The sequence below is a fragment of the Mus pahari genome, chromosome 13 (assembly GCF_900095145.1).
Source record: "Mus pahari chromosome 13, PAHARI_EIJ_v1.1, whole genome shotgun sequence".
Taxonomy (NCBI): Eukaryota; Metazoa; Chordata; class Mammalia; order Rodentia; family Muridae; genus Mus; species Mus pahari.
The window spans coordinates 95,920,432-95,927,811 of NC_034602.1; positions in this window are offsets into that span (position 1 = coordinate 95,920,432).

Below are 7,380 nucleotides of genomic sequence, written 5' to 3' on the forward strand. Positions count from 1 at the left end.
GAGATCTGACTCCCTCTTCTGGAGTGTCTGAAGACAGCTACAGTGTATACATATAATAAATAAATAAATCTTTAAAAAAAAAAAAAAAAAAAAAAGAAAGCACTGTTTGCTTTTGATATTTTTATATGACATCTGGGGAGAAACTGCCTGTCTCTCAAGGCCCCAAATGAAATATTAAGCCAGGACTAATATCAACATAAGATCAAAAATTACACCATTACGAGAAAGTGAGAGGTGTCAGAACATCTTCCTGCTTTAGGATATTTGCTTCCTCAGTTTGATAGAGATGAAGCAGAGGTAGGATGTGGGCCCCAATACCTCTGAGATCACTGAGCAAGTTCGTCTTCAGGCAGAAGACTGTCTTCCACCTCTGGAATATCTTTGTCTTGTCATAACATTCATCCATATCGATCTGATCATGTGAGTTTCTCGTCTAAACAGAGATGCCCAAGACACTGAACCGAGTGTTTCATCGACGAGGTAAAGCGGCACACGTAACTAGGGTAAGCGTGCTGACTTCGTACTTTTTCTTCACCTGCAGGAAGTTCTTTTTGACCAGTTGACTAAAGACCATGGAGTTCAATCCTGGGTTTTAGATAGCTTTCCGCAATGTTACCCAGTGGGAATGGAACTGTAACAGCGATCTAACTCGGATGTGTCCTGACAGACCAAAAAAAAAAAAAAAAAAAGCTGTGCGCATGTGCAGAATTTAAACCAAGAGCAGAAACTCTGAAGAAACAGAAGCTGAAGACTTTGTGGAAATGTTTATGAGTATATGGAGGCATCTCCAAGATGTGAGAGTATTTGTCTCCTGTAAAATGAATTTTCGAAGGGCTGGGAAGATGGCCCCACTGAAGGGCTGGGAGGATGGCCCCAGTTCTCTTGGAGCAGCACTCCCTGTGCAGGCACGATGGTATGAGCTTGTTTCCCAGCATCCACATGAAAAGGCTGGTCTCAACAGCATATCTCTGTAACCCTACAGCTGGGGAGATAGAACCAGGAGGATCCTTGGGGCTTACTGGCCAAGTAGTGTAGTGGAACCAAGGATCTCCAGGTTCAGAGAGAGAACTATGCAAGTGGAAGGACCCGAGCTGGTAAAGGACCTTGCTGAACAAGTCTGGAAACCTGAGCCTGATCCCGGGGCCCATATAAATGTTGAAGTAGAGAACCAACTCCACAAAGTTGTTCTCTGACCTCCCCATGTGCTTTCTGGCACACTCACCGCCACACCCTCAACAAATAAATAAAATAAAGTAGAGCGTAACTGAGGACGTCACATACCAGCCTCTGGACTATATACAGTGTGTGTGTGTGTGTGTGTGTGTGTGTGTGTGTGTGTGTGTGTACACCACACATCTTAGAAACTGAGATGTTCCGAATACCTAACCCTAACCCTTTGATGATTCTCAGAGTTCTTTCTCAGTGACTTGCACATCTAATTGCCCAGGAGCTTACTGCAGCCGTCTGGTTAACAAACCTTATCTCACAGACACTGTTAAAAGTCAGCCCCTCACCCACCCACCCACCCCACCCCCACCCCACCCACCCCCGTCCTTGAGCCCTCAAGGTCATCTGACTTGTGCCCTCTGTTCAGAACTATGCTCACCAGGAAAAGACTGCCACCATGTGGCAGGTAGGTAGTGTTGCCCCCTTTACTAAGTAATCTGTAATTTAAAAGATTATTGTTATTTTTTAATTTATCTTTGTTATCTTTAGTTATGCATGTGTGTATGTAGAAATGTGCATGGGAGTGAGGTGCCCTTAGAGGTATCAGATTACTCAGGAGCTGGAGTTAAAGAGGGTTGTAAGTCTCTTTAACTGATGTGGGTGCTGTGAGCTGAACTCAGGTTCTCTGGAAGAAAAATAGCAAATGCTCTTAACCACTGAGTCATCTCCCCAGCCCCAGTAATTTGTAACTTGATACTTGTCCTCATTATAACCAAAAGTTATTTTGTCTAATCTGCAATTCTTGCCCTCCACACATCTGCCAGATATGTTACTCATGGAATTGCTAATCTTCATTTACTAATATGGGACTTATGTATTATGGCACTTACTTTTTTTTTATAAAGGATCTCATGTAGCCCAGGGCAGCTTTGTACTTTCTCTGAAACTAGGGGTGGCTTTGAACTCCTAATCTTTTTGCCTCCAAACCTTAAATACTGACATTCCAGGTTTGTGCCACCATAAACCCTATGTTCTAGTTTCATTTCTGATGCTGTGATAAATACAGCACATTTGTGCTTGGTGCATGTGGAGGTCAGAAGAGAGCATCAGACCCCCCAGAACTAGAGTTCAGATGGTTACAAACCATCCACTGGGTTCTGGGAACTGAATTCAGGCCCTCTGCAAGAGCAACAAGTGCTCTTAATTGTTGAGCCATATCTCCAGTCCCTTGATTGCTTCTTATGCACACCTAACTTTCTTCACTCTTACACAGTTCAGCAGCCTGTTACTAAATGGTGTTCCCCAGATGGGCTACCTCTTTTACAACAATAAACAATGGAGATAATTTGCCATAATCATACCCACATGCCTATCTTAACTAGATCATTTCTCAGACTCTCTTCCCAAATGATACTAGATTGTTTCTAAGTTAATAGTTAAAACCCACCGGCTCATTCAGGTGAGAAACCTATTTTATAGTAAAAGAAGTGAGGCTGTGTTTAAAGAATTTGCTGATCTTTTATTAAAATTATTTATTTTATATATGTGAGTACACTGTAGCTGTCTTCAGACACACCAGAAAAGGGCATCTGATCCCACTACAGATGGTTGTGAGCCCTCATGTGGTTGCTGAGACTTGAACTCAGGACTTCTAGAAGAGCAGTCATTGCTCTTAACTGCTGAGCCATCTCTACAGCCCAGGGTTCACTGATCTCAATGTGCATTTCCTGCCCCAGAGAGTGGAGGTAGAATAGAGTCATTCAAGGAAATCTATTCACAATTCAGGCCTTCTGCTCTTGGAAAATAAGACGACAAAAATGAGGTGAGAAAGCAGGATCTTGACATCTCGGGATACCATCCTCCTCTGCCGTGAGACCAACCAAGGAGAGCAGAAGTACTGCATTCTCACAGGGCATTTAGGAAGCCTCTGCTCAGATCAGACCTCAGAGCCCAAGCACCCGAACCGGTTTTGTCATCAACTCAACTTCTGTAGTATGGGGATGTGGCTTGGTTGGCAAAGTGTGTGCCTAGCATTCATGAAGCCCTGGGCTGAATTCCCAGCAACACATAAAAGTAGGCATGGTGGCACACACCTGAAACCCCAGCTCTTGGGAGGTAGAGACAAGAGAATCAAAAGTTCAAGGTTATTCTTGACAAAGCAGTGAGTTTGAAGCCAGCCCTAAACAAAACAAGACTTCTTTTTGTTTGCTTGGATTTCTGTTTGTTTCAGTCTTAGTCAGGGTTTCTCTTGCTGCAAAGAAACACCATAACCCAGAAGAAAACTGGGGGAGGGAAGGGTTTATTCAACTGACACTTCCACACTGCTGTTCATCACCAAAGGAAGTCAGGACAGGAACTCACACAGGGCAGGAACCTGGAGGCAGGCGCTGATACAGAGGCCATGGAAGGGTGCTGCTTACAGGATTGTTTTTCCTGGCTTCCTTAGCATGCCTTTTTTCTAGAACCCAGGACTACCAGCCCAGGGATGGCACCACCCACAATGGGCCCTCCCACCCTTGATCACTAATTGAGAAAATTCCTTACAGCTGAACCTCATAGAGGCATTCCCTCACGGAGGGCTCCTTTCTCTGTGCTAAGTCCAGCTTGTGTCAAGTTGACACACAAAACCAGTCAGTACAGTTTCTGAGACAGGATCACTGTGTAGCCCTGACTGGCTTGGAACTCACTTTATAGACCAAGCCAGCCTCAGACTTTTGGTGGTTTTCCTGCCTCCATTTTCTGAGCTCTGAGATTATGGGCATGAGCCACCTTGTCCTGCCTTTAGCACACGTTTTCTTTTTTGTTGTTATTTGTTGTTTTGAGGTAGGTCTTACTTTGTAGTCCTAGCTGGTCTGGAACCATCTACATGGACCATGGGAGATAGAGATCCACCTGCCTCTGCCTCGAAAGTCCTGAGATTAAAAACATGGACCACCATACCTGGCCCAAAATACCTCAATGCAGGTCTTTGTGCCTGCGTCGTTTTGACAGGTCCTTCTTTTACTTTTCTGACTACTACTCATACCCAACACGTCCAAAAAGTCTTCCTTAGCGCACACATTTGCCTACAGCGCATGTGTTGGTCCTTCCAACCTGCCAAACTTTCTCTCTGCTTTGCTTATTTTGCCTTTAGCAATGTCTTCCTTCTCTTCCTTTGTTGCTGTTCTCATTGCTCCTTTGTTTGTTTGTTTAACTCAGGCTGACTTTGAATCTGTGAACCTCCAGCCTCAGCCTCCAGAGTGCCAGAATTTTAAGTTATCCATTGTTCAATGACAGGTGGACCTATCTTGGCTTCGCAATTGGATTCACAGGAGCAATCTCTTAGACTCACAGTAGGGCATAGGAATCTACAAACACCTATGGGATAGGAATTAACTAATGGGCATAGAGCATAGGAGGCACTCAGTTCTCAGAATGATTAAACCGAGGAATGGGTCAATGTGATGTGGCTGACTGTATGTGAGAGACAAGGCTTTACTCAGGTGCGGCAAGGATGAATTTATAGGAAAGGCAGGGGTCAGGAGATTCCATGGGTATACATCTCTCTTCTTCTTCTTTTCTTTTTTTTTTTTTTTCTTTTTTTTTTTTTGGTTTTTCGAGACAGGGTTTCTCTGTATAGTCCTGGCTGTCCTCAAACTCACTCTGTAGACCAGGCTGGCCTCGAACTCAGAAATCCACCTGCCTCTGCCTCCCGCCATCTCTCTTCTAGTGTTACATGTCTTGATCCTACTAGTCACACTCTCTTTCCAACACCACCATTAATATTGCTTAATAAAGAAGCAAGCTTTTCAAGCAAACGAGCTACAGGGCGGGAAAGCAAACTCCATTTGGATTGATATGATCAAGTAGTCTCTCCTGACTTGAGTCTTGTGGTGATTTGAATGAGAATGTTTTACGTAGGCTCTAGCATTTGAAGGCTTGGTTCTCAATTGTTGGTGATGACTGGAGAGGTCCAGGAAGTAAGGCCTTGCTGGAGGAAGTACTTCACTGGATACGAGCTTTGAGCTGACAAGGCCTCAAGTCATTCCATTAGATCTCTCCCACTTTTGCTTGAAGTTTACAATGTGAGTTCTTTGCTCGCTGCTCCAGCTGCCATACCTGCCTGCTGACACACTTCCCAGTCTTAGCCCTTTGGAACCACAAGCCCAAATAAACTCTTCCTTCTATAAGTTGCCTTGGTGTAGGCTTATATTTTTCAGAACCTACTTTAATAAGAGTTCTTAAACACTTTAACCTTCCTTCTAGTCTACCACCCACCAGAAGTAGGACAAACGGGGATGTGGACCTGTTTAGACAGTTCTTTGGGGCAATCCCAACCTTTGTTGTTAATATATCAGCAGTTCACTTCTCACAAATCAGTAAGAGCATTCAATCCAGTAGAAACAGCAAGGCTCCGCCAATCGACTGAAGTCTGCAAAAGTTTCGAGAAGCTGCTGAAATATTATAAGAAGTTCTTTGGTGCGTTTCTCTCTACTAAGTCACACAAAGTTCTGACAAATAAACATCAGCGAAGAAGGCGAAGGGAGCCAATGCCACAGCATCAGCCACTGTCTGATGGGTTATACTTAAACCTTTTCTAAACATCACACGTTCTCTCAAGTGTCCACTCCAACAAAACACCACATGCCCTTTTCCCAAACAGCTTCCAGAAAAACACGTGTCTGTTCTGAGCAAACACCTCCCCGTGCCTCTGCTTCAGCAAAACATCCTCTCATAAGACAATCTCCAGAAAAACATCACATGACACAACTGAGTCTCCAAAGAAACCAGAAATTTCCACTTCACCTTGGTCATGGTATTTTGTCACAGCAACTGAAAAGTAGCTAATGCCACTGTCTAGGACCAAGGCAAAGAAAAATATTTCTGTGAGCTGTATCCAAAACCCTTGATGTGGCTTTAAACCAACCTTAATAGCTCAGACTCAGATTAGGCACTCTGTCCACTGCCAACATTTGGAACAAGCCAGTTTTAACCCCTTCCTTAACTGCAAGATATTCTGGGAGGTTAAGCCAGCTTCTTAGAGAATTATATGCCATTGGTTAAAATCAAGTCAGGTAGAATGAAAGTCTAAGGCAGTGTATAATCTACGTCATTCTATGATGCAATTTAAGTAAACCCAGATTTTGCACAATTTTCTATGAACATTTTGTACAATGTTCTATGATTCTACTTTGGCAGCTATTTCTTGTATACCAGGAAGAAGAGGCAGTGATTTCTGTGGAAGGAAGAAGGTACATATTGACCTAGCTATCCTATGCTTCAGACACTCTAGAAGGATCAGTACTTAAATGTTAACAAAACTTAGCGTGGTTACTCTATATCCTGCAGTTGCAATAAAATAGGAATTGAGTTTGGCGGTACATGCCTGTAACCCCAGCATTTGGGATGTAGAGGCAGGAGAATAAGTGTAGTGAGAACTTTGGTCTCTTTAAAACAAAAACAAAAAACAAAACAGAAATGTTATGTGAATATGTTTTTGTTTTAATCTCAGATGTGGAATGTGGAGCTGCTTCAGATTGTCCACAACAGCTAACTATTATTTGTCTTGTGGCAGGAGCATGATTTTGTCAAAGATAGTTTACAGTTGGAATTCTGGAGACTCTTGAGAAAGTATAGAAATGCCAGCGCCCCAAGAGGCACTGGTGGCTCCTGCCCCCCCTGCTCCCTGCTGCTCTTGAATTGCTGTTTGAGGATTGCTGAATTGCTGGACGATTGCTGGGCTGCTGGTTGCTGGTTGGAGATATCCTGAGAACGAAGATTGGACCTGTCCCAAGGAACTGGACGCCCCCTAATAAGCAGGAAGTATTCTAACAAGATTAATGTGCCCTTTCCCCTCTAACCTTCTTTTTCTCCTACCTAGTTTTGAGGGGTTGGAAGGGATGGGGGTGGAGGTGGTCAGGAGGTAGAAGAAAAACAACCCAATAAGGTAGCCAGAAGTTCAGTTACAGATAAGAATTTCAAGTCATCCCCTACTTCATATTTAGTTTAAGGACAACCTGGGCTGCATGGGAGCCTCTGTGTCAAACAAACAAACAAACAAACAAACAGCACAATTTTTGTTGTTGTTGTTTTAACTAAGTAATCAGGATTTCTTTACTTTTTTTATTTTTGTTTTTGTTTTGTTTTGTATCGTTCTGGCTGTCCTGGAACTCCTTTTGTAGGTCATGCTGGCCTCAAATTCAAGAGATCTACCTGTCTCTACCTTTTTTTTTT